Raw genomic sequence first — 14714 nt, forward strand, 5'->3', positions numbered from 1 at the left:
GGGAATACCAGACCACTTGACCTGCCTCTTCAGAAACCTGTATGCAGGTCAGGAAGCAACAGTTAGAACTGGACATGGAACAACAGACTGGTTCCAAATAGGAAAAGGAGTACATCAAGGCTGTATATTGTCACCCTGCTTATTTAACTTATATGCAGAGTACATCATGCAAAATGCCAGGCTGGATGAAGCACAGCTGGAATCAAGATTGCTGGGAGAAATATCAATAACCTCAGATATGCAGATGACACCACCCTTGTGGCAGAAAGTGAAGAGGAACTAAAGAGCCTCTTGATGAAAGTGAAAGAGGAGAGTGAAAAAGCTGCCTTAAAGCTCAGCATTCAGAAAACTAAGATCATGGCATCTGGTCCAATCACTTCATGGGAAATAGATGGGGAAACAGTGGAAACAGTGAGAGACTTTATTTTTGGAGGCTCCAAAATCACTGCAGATGGTGATTGCAGCCATGAAATTAAAAGACGCTTCCTCCTTGGAAGAAAAGCTGTGACCAATCTAGACAGCATATTAAAAAGCAGAGACATTACTTTGCCAACAAAGGTCCATCTAGTCAAAGCTATTGTTTTTCCAGTAGTCATGTGTGGGTGTGAGAGTTGGACTATAAAGAAAGCTGAGCACCAAAGAATTGATGCTTTTGAACTGTGATGCTGGAGAAGACTCTTGAGAGTCCCTTGGACTGCAAGGAGATCCAACCAGTCCATCCTAAAGGAGATCAGTCCTGAATATTCATTGGAAGGACTGATGCTGAAGCTGAAACTCCAATACTTTGGCCACCTGATGCAAAGAACCAACTCATTGGAAAAGACCCTGATGCTGGGAAAGACTGAAGGTGGGAGAAGAAGGGGACGACAAAAGATGAGATGGTTGGATGGCATCACTGACGTGATGGACATGAGTTTGAGTAAGTTCCAGGAGTTGGTGATGAACAGGGAAGCCTGATGTGCTGCAGTCCATGGGGTCACAATGAGTTGGACGCGACTGAGAGACTGAACTGAACTGAGTCAATTCATTAAATTTTCACATACTTTTTAAAAAGTAAATAATTTTGGACTAGAAATCAACTACAATTTAAAATAACAATAGAAAAGATAAATGAAACTAAAAACTGATTCTTTGAAAAGATGAGGAAAATGGATACACCTTTAGCCTGACTCATCAAGAAAAGAATGGAGAGGCCCCAAACCAATAAAATCAGAAATGAAAAAGGAGATGTTTCAGCCAACACCACAGAAGTACAAAGGATCATAAAAGACAACCATGAACAATTATATGCCAATACAATGGACAACCTGGAAGAAAGGGACAAATTTTTAGAAAGGTGCAATCTCCCAAGACTGAACCAGAAATAAACAGAAACTGTGGATAGATCAATTAACGGTAATGAAATTGAATCCATAAGAAAAAACGCCCAGCAAAAAAAGCCCAGGACCAATTGGCTTCATAGGTGACTCTACCAAATATTTAGAGAAGAGTTAATGCCTATCCTGTTCAAACTATTTCAAAAAATTGAGAGCGAAGAATGCTTCCCAACTCATTCTATGAGGCTAGTGTTACACTGATACCAAAGCCAGACAAGATACAATAAAAAAAGAAAATTACAGGTCAATATCGCTGTAATTGTGATGAACGCAAACACAAAAATTCTCAACAAAGTACTAGCAAACCAAATCCAGTAATACTTTAAAAGGATCAGACACCATGATCAAGAAGGATTTATCCCAGGGATATAAGGATTTTTCATCATCTGCAAACCAATCAATGTGACACATCATATTAACAAATTGAAGAATAAAAAACCATATGATCATCTCAAAAGATATAGAAAAAGCTTTTGAAAAAATTCAACATACATTTTTGATAAAGACTTTCCAGAGAGTAGGCATAGAGGGATGATACCTCAATGTAATAAAGGCCATCTATGAAAAACCCATAGCTAATATCATACTCAATGGTGAAAACTGAAAGCATTTCCTCTAAGATCAGGAAGAAGATAAGAATGCCCACTCTCGCCAGTTTTATTCAACATATTTTTGGAAGCCTTCTAGGCATAGCAGTCAGAGAAGAAAAAGAAAAGTAATCCAAATTGGAAAAGCAGAAATAAAACTGTCACTGCAGATGACCTGATACTGCACATAGAAAATCCTAAAGATGCTACCAGAAAACTACTAGAACTCATCAATGAACTTGATAAAGTTGCAGATACAAAATTAATACACAGAAATCTGTTGCATTTCTATACATTAGCAATGAAAGATCAGAAAGAAAAATTAAGCAAGAAATCTTATTTACCATTTCAATAAAAAGAATAAAACACCTAGGAATAAATCTACTTAAGGAGACTGAGGATATGTACTTTGAAAAATAGAAGATGCTGATGAAGCAATCGAAGATTACACAGATGGAAAGATATACCATTTTCTTGGCTTGGAAGAATCAGTATTGTTAAAATGACCATAACACCCAAGGCCATCTAAGGATTCAATGCAATCACCATCAAAATACCAATGGTGTTTTTCTCAGAACTAGAACAAATAATTTAAAAATTTGTATGGAAAGACAGAAGACCCCAAATAGCCAACGCGATCCTGAGAGAAAAGGACAGAGCTGGAGGAATGAGACTCCCTGACTTCAGACTATCTGCAAAGCAACAGTAATCAAAGCAGGATGGTTCTGGCATAGAAATAGACACATGGATCCATGGAACAGGAAAGAGCCCAGAAATAAACCCATGCACCTATGGTCAGTCAACCTGTGACAAAGGAGGCAAGACTATGTAGTGGAGAGAAGACAATTTCTTTAATAGGTGGTGCTGGGGAGAACTGGATAGCTTCACGTAAAAGAATGAAATTAGAACTTTTTCTAATACCATATATAAAAATAACCTAAAAATGGATTGAAGACCTAAATGTAAGACTGGATACTATACTATACTGAATACTAGAAGAAAACATAGAACACTCTTTGACACAAATCATAGAAATAGTTTCTGGACCTGTCTCCTAAATAAAGGAAATAAAAAACAAAGATAAGCAAGTGGGAACTAGTTATACTTAAAAGCTTTTGCATAGCAAAGTAAACCATTGACAAAATGGAAAGACAACCTACTGAATGGGAGAAAATATTTGCAAATGATGTGACAGATAAGAGATTAATATCCAAACTATTTAAACAGCTCATACAACTCAACATTAAAAAAAAAGATTTAAAAAATGGACAGAAAAACTAAATAGACATTTTTTCAAAGAGTAAATGCAGATAGCCAACAGGCACAGGAAAAGATGCTCGACATTGCTAATCATCACGGAAATGCAAATCAAGACCTCAATGAGATATTACCTCACATGTTTCAGAATGACTACCATCAAAAAGAACCAAATAGCAAATGTAGGCAAGAAGATGTAGAGAAAAGGGACCCTTTATACACTGTTGAGGAGAATGTAATTTTGTGTAGCCACTCTGGAAAACAGAATGGAGATTTCTCAAAAAACTAAAATAGAACTACCGTATGACCCATCAGTTCTACTCCTGTGTATTTATCTGGAAAAAAGCCCACTAGTTTGAAAAGAATTATGAACATGTATCTCAATGTTCATAGCAGCATTTACAATTGCCTAGATATGAAAACAATCTAAGTGCCCATCAATAGATTAATGGATAAAGAAGATGTGCTATATATGTGTATGTATACATGCACACAGAAACACAGACAAACCCACACAGTGAAATCCCACTCAGCCATAAAAAGAATAAAATGTTGCCATCTACAGCAATATAGATGGATGTGGAGGTAAGTAAGATATCACTCATATGTGGAATCTAAAAGAATATAATAATATAACAAAAAAGAAGCAGACTCACAGTTTTAGAGAACAAACCAGTGGTTACCAGTTGGGGGTGAGGGGCAATTTAGGAGTGGGAGAGTGGAGGTACAAACTATTGGCTTGAGGATGTATTTATATAACATGGGAAATGCAGCCAGTGTTTTGCAATAACTGTAAGTGGAAAGTAACCTTTAAAAATTGTATAAACAATTTGAAAATGTTTTAAAAATTTAAAAAGTAAAGAATTACGGAGAGCAATCAATTAAATACTTTTTAACTACACTTAATATATGAAAAAGATATGAATTATAAAAATACAAAGGCTTTAGGTTATACAATCATGCTGGTCTATAAAGAAAATTAACATAGTCTATCCAATTATACATAAAAATATGTAGAATATGTAGAAAAAAATACCTTTAGAATTCTGAAAATAAGTATTTTAGCTGTCCTCCAGATAGTCATTTATTAACAGCTGAGGCAATAACAGAATGCTTTAAATAAATATGCATCAACATGCCATACAATCATGCTTATATTGGTACCAAGTACTGTAGTCTAGTAGTTCCATTCATGGTACTCTGGTGTGGTTTTATCAGTTATGAGGCATATCATAAATAATTTGATAGAAAAATAGTTAAAATACTGAAGGTACTACTTTAATATAATTATAAACTAGAGACTTCCTATTTCACCTTTATAGTCCTTTTCGTTTCAAAAATGGTTTCTTGAGTAGAAAATAATTTTCTGAGCTACAATTAGCATGATAAGAATTGTGCAGATCCAGTGCAGTTCCTTTAGATGTGTCTTGGCTGGTGAGGAACCATATTAGGAATTGCCCTTCTTGGCTACATTCATTCATCCTAATGTTCTTTGAACTCCTCACACAATTTCACCCTTCTTTGTTATTGCTCAAGCTTTTCTTCTGCCTCCAATGGCTTTTCCACTTCCCTTACTTCTTCATCTAGCTTCCTGTAAGATTGTTACTCAAATGTTACCTCTTCTGTGAAGCCTTTTAATCCTACCAGGATCTATCACTTCCTCTCTGCTTGTTTTATGAATACTGTTATTTTCATTCTCATTCATTCAACATCCATTTGAATGCCTGGAATGATAACATTCAAGCCACATAGCCTCATGATTTGAGTATGTATCAGTCATTCCAGCAGGAATGTGGATGTTTACATACAAGGACCATTTCTTAATTATCTTTGTACTCCCAGAGCTCAGTGAGAAGTGACAAGAGTAGGCATTCAGTAAATTCATGAACTAAAAAAATAAAGAGCATATTGTGTCATGGACTATTAGAATCTTATATGGAAGGCTATAGGTGAGACTGATCAAGGGAAGAGGAAGGAAAAGGAGCAGAATAAGTAGAGAGTAAAGGCTGTAAATCTCAAAAAAGCACGTCACTTGAAGCCAAAGAGCAAACTGTTCCATTGTTCCAACTGAAGTTGCCAGCAGCCATTTCCCAGTGGACAAGAGTACCAGGATCCTTTGTTCACCATGCATTTTATGTTAGTTATCACATCCCAATCTTTAGATCCCCTCAGCAAACCCACTAATTGCTTTTTAAGTTGGCTACAAAGCGGATATTAAAGTCCTTGATACTTGCCAGAGAGAAAAACAAACAGGATCCATGAATGTGCAGGGGCACAAGCTGGTACAAAGATAGGAAAGCCCATGTGCCTAGAAATGAAAAGTACAAGGTAAATCAGGGTATAAGAGAGAGACCCAACCTCTTTCTGTGTGTCCCAACCCTTGGGCCTGCCACTGTGTTCTGTGTGCTGTTAGACAGTGGAAAATCAGCACCATGAAGATCCTGGTCTTGGTCTTGATTTGTTCTCAGAGGGCATGGTAAGGTGTGTATTGGGATTTAGTTTCATCATGAATTTGTGTGAATGAGCACGACAACCTAGAGAAGAGCAAAGGACTTCTTCCACAAGCCTCTTGGAAAGGCAGTCAGATTGTTCCTTGATATCATGAACTGGTGTTGGGCCACTGCTGTGGGTCAAGACTTAAATGAATGGTATGAGAGAGAGAGAGAGAGAGAGAAAGAGAGAGAGAGAGAGATTGTGTGTTGGGTGTTTCGTTGCTTAAGAAGAAAGGATGCATGATCCCTGCCTCAGCTTACAGGAGGGACTGGGGAGAAACAGGCATTTCTTCTCTGGAAACAGTTTATAAGTATAAAACCAAATATATGGTGTAGTGTATTTCCATGCTGGAAATACTTGAATGACTGTGGTGGTCAGAAATTGCTAAAATCTGGGAGCATTTCCTAAAAGAAGCTCTTTTGGGTAGAGTGCTGAAGAAGTTTGGAAGCCCTAGGTTAGGTCCTTGAAGGGACTGCTGTGATGGGATGTGTGAAGCTCATTCGTTTGGTTTACCCTACCTTCTGCAGAATCATCCTGAGAAAAGGCAAGTCTATCTGAGAGGCAAAGGAGGAGTAGGATATACTGGAGAAATTCCTAAAGAACCACCCAAATGTTGATCCAGTTGCCAAGTATCATTTTGGTATTAATGCTCTTGCTTATGAGCCCTCCACCAACTACCTGGATGTAAGTGAAGTGGGATGTGGTGTTCATGACCCTCAGTCAATAACCATTGTTAAATACCTATTTGTGCCTCTCATTAGCTTTGATTTTGTACTAGTTATTGAACCTAAGTTTCACATTCCTGTAGAAAGTATCTGAAAGTTACAAGTTGGTGCTAATAGTATGGGCTTCTCAGTGGTAAAGAATCTGCCTGCCAGTGTGGGAACTGCAGGAGACAGGTTTGATCCCTGGGTTAGGAAGATCCCTTAGAAAAGGCAATAATCCACTCCAATATTCTTGCCTGGAAAATCCCATGGACAGAGGAGCTGATGGGCTGTAGTCCATGGGGTTACAAAGAGTCAGATGCAACTGAGCTCACATGCAGACCTGCTAATAGTATAGTAGCTCCCTTTCTTTCTTTCTTTCCTCTCTTCTTTCTTCCTCCTTTCCTCCCTCCTTTCCTCTTATTACTGGCTCATCTCTCTACAGCCTTGTCTATGTAGTAAAGTGATTCATAGTGGGAATGTTCAAGTCAATTGAGAGACTGAAAGAACATCCTAACAATGAGCTGCAGGGGAAAGAAGGAAAATATATGCAAGTCCACCAGGCAAAATATACACTGGCTCCACACACTGTATATAATCTCCCTTTTCTGAAAAGATTCACAGGAACCTAGAGCAATTGTTTGAATGTTCTTGAGGCTACAATATCTGCATAGGCACCTTAACATACATAGAGTCTCAGAGCTGGAAGTTACTTTAATGGATCTCCTATTTCAAATGCCACATTTTACAGATAGAGGAACTAGAGGCAGGCAAATGACCCAACCGACCCCAATTCACCTAGAACTAAAACTATCTCTTAATAAAACTTCTCTTCTTTCCATGCTACCTTTCACTCTAGACTCTCTAGCTCCCTTTGCAAGTATGTGACCAGGAAGGAGGAGAATGGTGGTGAAAGTATCTAATATTAGAAGAGAAGGGGAGACTAGTGTGTACGTGTGTATGTGTGAATGCAGGCATGTGTCCGTAAAGCTGGACAGTGGATAGACGCTGGGAAAAGAGAAAGAAGAGATTCTTCTCCTTCTTTGGGTAGTCTGATATTACAAAGCAGAGAACACTTTTGGAAGAGGATATTGTCTTTCCAGACCAGGTCTTAGATGGTCAAAGGTTTGCAATTAGGGATAAAAAAGTGGAATACTGAGAACATTTGACTCCAAGTGGAAAGGAGAATTGGTGGGAGAAGCCTCTTATTCCCCAAGGAAATCATTTGAGCAAAATGTGACTTCAAGTGGGCCAACTTCTTCCCCATCCTTTGGATAAGGCTTGGCTGCTTAATGAGGGTGACAAACCTTTCTTTGCAGCCTTTCTACTTTGGGGAGATCAGCATTGGAACACCACCCCAAAATTTCCTGGTCCCCTTTGACACGGGCTCCTCCAACCTGTGGGTGCTGTCCACCTACTGCCAGACTGAGGCCTGTTGTGAGTACACCACCATCACTACCACCCCTGAATGGGAGGGGCAGCATCCAAATTGAGCACAGGCTTATACTGCTAAGTCCAGAGTTCTTGCTGCATAAACATTAGCTCTTCCTGCTAAAGTTGGGAATATCTGGATGTCTTGCTTTTGGTCTACATTTCAGAAGTGCTGACAGTTCTGGGGAGAGACAGCAGACATAGACTGAGGCTTCCATTCCTTTCTACTTTGTTCTTTTGCTCAGCTCTCTCCCATGGGCTGGAATTCTTGGCATTTTGAAGAGATCCATCCCTCAGGGACAGTGGGTTGGAGAGAATTTTGGCAATGTATGTTATCCAAGGGGACAGGCTTAGCTGTGGCCAACATAGTGTGTTTACCGCACAAAGTTGCTGAGGCTGAGGCCCTATCACATCCATGGTCTGATGACCCCAGGTTATCAAGGGTAAGTTGTCTTCAAGTATTTTGGAAATTAATGACTGACACTAATATTTCATCTTCCTATAGCCACTCACACTACTGTGAGTTCAACCCCAGCAAGTCCTTCACCTTCAGTGTCAATGGACAAACCTATACGCTGTCCTGTGGGAGCAGAAGCCTGAGTATGGTCCTGGAATATGACACTGTGACTGTGAGTGATGTTCTCACAGCTGTGGAGGCTCTGTGGTTTCCCCCCTAGTTTCTAGAGCCTTAAGCTTCCAGAAAAATCCATAATTACTAATTTAGTACAACCTCCCTGGGAGCTAAGAGGTGGAAAGGATGTCAAAGGCCATGTAATTCAATCTTCCTCCCAAGACAGGCTTCCACAGCAGTCCTGACTGCCGAAAGCTCTTTATGTGATGTTAAGGTTGCTGTGCCTTTCGACTTTGCTTCCTAGTCTTAACTCTGCCCCCTGGAACCACCTAGAATAAACCCCCTCTCTCCTCCACACAGTTTCACTTTGGATATTTGATGACTTGTCCTTTCACTATTCTCTTATTTCCTCATGTCTAATTCTCAGAGTTCTTTGTTGTTTTTGCACATGGATTGTTGAGGATAAAAGCAGTTTTATAAATAGAAAAAGAAATAGGAGAATAGAAAAACCTATTCTTTCACTGTAAATGGATGTGGAAACTATAACTCCAGGAAGTGATTGCCTCTGCTTCCCCAATACCTACCTATTTTTTTCTGGGATACACATGGTTGAGTGATGCTGTTGCCCGTTCCCTTTCCACCCTTGCCCTCATGTTTGAGCTCAGCATGAAAAAAGCCAACTTCCTCTCCTGAGAGGGGTTCTAGATCCCAGACCCCGGGCACCTAAGTCTGAAAGAATTTACCCACCTGAATTGTGAAGCTCTCTGTCTGCTCACTCCAGGCTCAGAATATTGTCATTTATAACCATGAGTTTGGCCTGAGTGAGAATGAGCCCAGCAACCCTTTCTACTATTCAAACTTTGATGGGATTATGGAAATGGCCTACCCCAGCTTGGCGGTGGGGGGGCAACCCAACAGTCATGCAGAACATGCTGTAGTAGGACAAGCTGACCCAACCCTTCTTCAGCTTCTACTCCTCTTGGTAAGAATCCTTGTCCAGGGAAGGGCCCATCAAATGAGGCTCTGTGGGGGCTTTGGACAACTCAACATCAGACAGAGCCCAGGTAAAAAAAAGTTTCCTGATAAAATGAGTATAATGTGCTATATACAATCCCACATATATTTCTGAAAATTTGTAATTACATTTTGGGGGGAATTTTATTTTAAATGCACTGGAAGAATTTTTCATAATGACCATACTAGCCATATGATGACTCTCTTCTTAAAAATGAACAATGCTCCTTCAACATTTGTTCAGTAAATCCAGAGATTGCTGTGTTGGATTTGCACAGCTGTAGAATGATTGAACAAGCTCCATGAGCATTTACTATAAAGAGAAGAGAAGTGAAGTGATAACTATAATAACACCTCTGGCTTTATAAAATATTCTTGTAGCAATAACTTCAAATGACATCTGAAAAATCCTATTGGCCTCATTTTGCCAGTGAGGAAATGGAGGCTTAAACATGTTGTGAATGTTAAACAAGTTCAGTATCTGGTAGGCATGAAGCCAAGACTCCATCTCAAAAGTCTTAATCAGAAATCCAGTACTTTTCATCTGGACTCAAACTTCATGGCAAACTTTACTCCCTGATCCTTTATTCCTAAACACATGGTCCTCAGGGTACCTGATCCAAATAGCTTACTCTGAGGACTGGCAGGCCCAGGTAGTAAACACACAGGAGGCCTAGTTATCAAATTGACCCTGATAGGAGCATCCCCATCATGGCACACTTGGGGTCTTCGTCAGGCCCCATCCCAGGTACTCTCAGTGGGGTTTCTTCTTATCCTCTCCCTGTCCAGGGAAGGCCTCTCTGGGATACTCTTATAGTCTATTTTCAGGTGCCTGTCCTCTCCTTTATGACGGAGTCTGTGTTTCCAAGTCTCTGACGTTTTGGATGTTTCTCTGAGACTTCTCCTCTCTATAGTACCTTGAGCTAGGTAGAGTGTGCGGAGCAGCTGAGAGGCCAGCACACCCTTGTTCTGCAGTTCCTCTGTGTCTGAGGGAGAGAGGAAAGGGAGGAGGAGAGAGAGGAACTACCCAACCCATCTGTGCTGCAGGACTCATGCACTTGGCCTTTCTCCCCAGACAGCCAGCTTATCAGTATGGTGGAGAGCTTATCCTGGGAGGCGTGGACGCTCAGCTCTGTTCTGGTGAGATTGTCAGGACCCCTGTCACCTGGGAGCTGTACTGGCAGATTGCCATCCAGGAGTACGTAGAGTGGACAGTTCCTAGGGATTATGGGCATTCCCGTAATCTCCCAGCATGACAGTATTGCCCGTCCCTCTCATGACATGGATTTCTTAATCACCAAACCTCCAGGCTGAGGTGGTCCTGGAGCCCAGTAGATGCTGGCGTCTAGCTCTTGACTGAACCTTTAGAACTGGCCACTGGACTTTGCCACGCCGGCAGGTTGGTCATTCTTAGGCCCTCTGAATTCACATCTTTGTTCTTAAAACCTCATTATCCCATCAGCATAATCTCTACCCACTTCCATCATGAGCAAGAGTAATGCTGTCACTTTTTCTTAGGGATGGTCTTGATCGCTGCCTCCTGTACAATGTCATGAACCTCCATCCATAGTTCTTCAGGCACTCTGTCTGTCAGATCTAACCCCTTGAATCTGTTTGTCACTTCTACTGTATAATCGTAAGGGATTTGATTTAGATCATACCTGAATGGTCTAGTGGTTTTCCCTACTTTCTTCAATTTAACTCTGAATTTTGTAATCAGGAGTTCATGATCTGAGCCACAGTCAGCTCCCAGTCTTGTTTTGCTGACTGTATAGAGCTTCTCCATCTTTGGCTGCAAAGAATATAATCAATCTGACTTTGGTATTGACCATCTGGTTTTGAACCATGGTGTTGGAGAAGACTCTTGAGAGTTTCTTGGACTGCAAGGAGATCAAACCAGTCCATCCTAAAGGAAATCAGTACTGAATATCATTGGACTGATGCTGAAGCTGAAACTCCAATACTTTGGCCACCTCATGCAAATAACTGACTCTTTCAAAAAGACCCTGATGCTGGGAAAGATTGAAGGTGGGAAGAGAAGGGGACGACACAGGATGAGATGGTTGGATGACATCACCGACTCAATGGACATGAATTTGAGTAAGCTCTGGCAGTTGGTGATGGACAGGGAAGCCTGGCATGTTGTGGTCCATGGGGTCTCAAAGAGGTGGACACGACTAAGTGACTGAACTGAACTGAATTGAATGCTGTCACTGGTGTTTTCCATATTCCAGATATTATGCTAAATATTTCACTATACTATTGCATATAAAAATATATAATTCTATAAGGATGTCAGCATTATATTGCATTCTATAGATAGAAAGAAATCAAGGCTCAGAGGTTAGTAAGTTATCCAAAGTCACACATTTCATGAATTTTGAAATTTGAGCACAAGCTTATCAGATCTCCAAATTCATGATCGTGAGTCTGTTACTTCTACACTTAAAGCTGCCAAGTATTTTCCATTGCATGCAAGTTTAAAGACAAAATGCCTTGGCCCTGTATTAAAGACCATATAAAACCTAGGCCTTACCTATCAATATGGCCTTCCCACTACTTCCTGATCTGAAGCATAGATGTCATCAAGTCCTTGCACCTTGTCATAACTTCCTTGCTTCTTTTGTTTGTATCACCTGGTGTACCCCTCTTCTCCTCTGTGCTTATTTGAACTTTAGGCAAACTTCAGAGCCTGGATTAATTCCTATCTCCTCAAAAACCTCTCCTGGAGGCCCAGTCTATGGTGATCTCTCTTTGAATCCAATAGTATTTACCTGTGCTCGTTTCACAGGTTGTATGTCCTAATTGCTGGGACACTGGAAAAACCTGGCACAAGTAGATTAAAGAAGACATGCACAGTTTTTCTTTCTAAGGACTGGAGAGGTCACCAGTCCAAGACTGAGGCTATTATTCCAGTAATCACAAAGGCCCAGTAGCATCATGTGGGCAGATGTGTCATAGAGTGGCCCTGCTTCTTGGAAGATGCAGAGTGTTAGAGCTCCTGAACTGGTGGGTGATAAGAGGAGGACAAGAATAATGTTTGCAGAAGAGGCACCTGACTTTTTCTTTGTGCTGGCGTCTCTGTCAGGTTTGCCATTATGACCAGGCCACTGGTTGGTGTTCTGAAGGCTGCCAGGCCATTGTGGATACCGGGACTTTCCTGCTGGCTGTTCCCCAGCAGTTCATGACCTCCTTCCTGCAGGCAATGGGAGCCCAGGAGAATGAGAATGGTGATGTGAGAAACCAGAAGCCAAGGGTTTCTCTGCACATCCAGGTGGCCTCAGGACAGGAGCCCGACAGCATGAGTTCATGAGAGGGAGGAGGAAGCGTGGGGGATGCAAACCCCCGGCAGGACAGAACTGGTGAAGACAAAGCTTGAACCTCCAAAGCAAAGAAGGGAAAGGAGAGGGAGTAATACTAACTCCATCCAGACTGTGAGGTTGCTCTGAGTGGTTGTCAGGAGGTGCTGCTTGTCCATCGTAGGTTCTAGGAGCACATTTCAGCTCAGTCTGGCTGCTGTCATTTGCATGAAATAGAGTCAGGGCACAGTGCACTTCTCCATTCCACTTGGTTGTCTTCCTTCGCTAGGAATGCACCTTTGGGCTTTACTCTGAATAGCCTTCTGTCCCCATGTCTGCTCCCCTTGGTACCCATATCTGGTTTGCTTTTCCTTGCATGCAAATATCTGTGTGTGTGTGTGTGTGTGAGAGAGAGAGAGAGAGAGAGATGAATACATGGACTGATGCATACACATGTGGACATGAGAGGGTATGACTATACTTGTACAAATGTGTGCCCATGCTTTTTCTCTATGATTTGAGGTTAGAATTTGGTCCTAGAAAAGCCGAACTCCTTATGACCATATCTGTACTCCCAAAATCTAAGGGCTGAGGTGTGTTTAAGGGAGGAATCAAGAAGCCAAAGGGTTGGTCAGTGTTGCACTTGGGAGTCAGGCCTGGCCTTCCAGTCTCTGCAACAGTCTCTACTGGATGGTGGAGAAGAGAGTCCCACAGGAAAAGAGGGCCTTGGGCCCTTTTCTGGGCCCACAGTCCCAGGCGTTCTGCAGCATTGCCTTTTCTCTCTCAGTTTGTGGTAAGCTGCGACTATGTGGAGAGCCTGCCTACCATCACCTTCACCATCGGCAGGTCCCAGCTCCCACTGCTGCCCTCCGCCTATGTCTTCAATGTACGTATTCGCCCCAGGATCCCTGCATATGTGCTTATATGGGCCCAGAGGCTGTTCTGTGTCCCAGCTCGCATCTGGGCACCTATGGGTATTTCCAAGGGGCAGGACTGAGGGTGAACAAGAAGTTAGGGGCCCCCAGGTGTCATGGGACATAGGGTGGGGGACATTTTCATGGGGCAAGGCCTCTGCAGTGCCACTGGTGATGGTCTGTCCGCTGTTTCTTCAGAACAATGACTACTGCATGCTGGGAACTGTTCTCCTCCAGCAGGAAGTCCCTGTGGATTCTGGGTGATGTCTTCCTCAAGGAGTTTTACTGTCTTCAACACGGCCAACAACTAGGTGGGCTTTGCCCTCTCCACCTAAAGAAATGCGAGGCAGCCATTTCCACTCTCCCTGAGGACTCTGTAGTTGCCCTGATGCCTCTGGGGTGAGGGCAACATTTCAAACAACCCTGATTTCTTCAGCTCACAACAGCTTCACTCACAGCTTCATGAAACTAATAAACTCAGAAATCTTCAAACATCTTCGAGGTTCCTTGCAATAAACAACTTAGTATTTGATTCCAGTTTGAAAGTTAGCAACAGCTGTTGGGGGATCTGTTAATTGATGGATGAGAACAGGAGGCATGGTATCTGGCTGAACATAGCATGGGTGTCAAGGAGATGGTGGTTTCTGCATGAGGGTCCCTGGTTGGAGGTTTTCACCACTCCTAGCACTCTTTTCTCCATCACAATTTTCTCTCCATTCTTAAAAAAGAAAGTGAGCCAGAGCAACTGATGACTCAAGAATTTTTAAGTAAACAGAAACCTACTAGAGCTTTTTAAACAGGTGCTCTGATGGCCAAATCTGATGAGAAAACAGTTGTTGTGTGTGTTTGTTTTTGAGGAGAACAGTACAGTTTTCATGAATCTGAATACTCACTGCCTTTTTTGCCATTATACCCTACATGTACTCTCAGGCTGCCTAACAGATTCAATTTACCTGCCTGGGCCTGAAAGCGTTTGAGTTTAACGCCCCAATCTTATTTTACAGTGGAAAGAACTGAGGCATCAAATGACAATTACGTAGTTATTGTTAAAATCAGATCCAGAGGAGG

General features: G+C 41.7%; 1 long non-coding RNA gene and 1 pseudogene across 1 annotated transcript in view; one reads left to right on the forward strand and one right to left on the reverse strand.

Annotated features, from left to right (window-relative positions):
- Positions 1-2048, reverse strand: part of LOC122678084 — a 13856-nt gene extending 11808 nt beyond the window's left edge. The window contains exon 1 of the long non-coding RNA XR_006335995.1: positions 1915-2048. This is a non-coding gene — a long non-coding RNA (uncharacterized LOC122678084). The remainder of the gene's footprint in view (positions 1-1914) is intronic.
- Positions 2049-3793: 1745 nt separating this feature from the next.
- On the forward strand, positions 3794-13981 carry LOC122676738 (annotated as a pseudogene).
- Positions 13982-14714: the final 733 nt, after the last annotated feature.

This window comes from Cervus elaphus, chromosome 20 (genome assembly GCF_910594005.1).
Source record: "Cervus elaphus chromosome 20, mCerEla1.1, whole genome shotgun sequence".
Classification (NCBI taxonomy): Eukaryota; Metazoa; Chordata; class Mammalia; order Artiodactyla; family Cervidae; genus Cervus; species Cervus elaphus.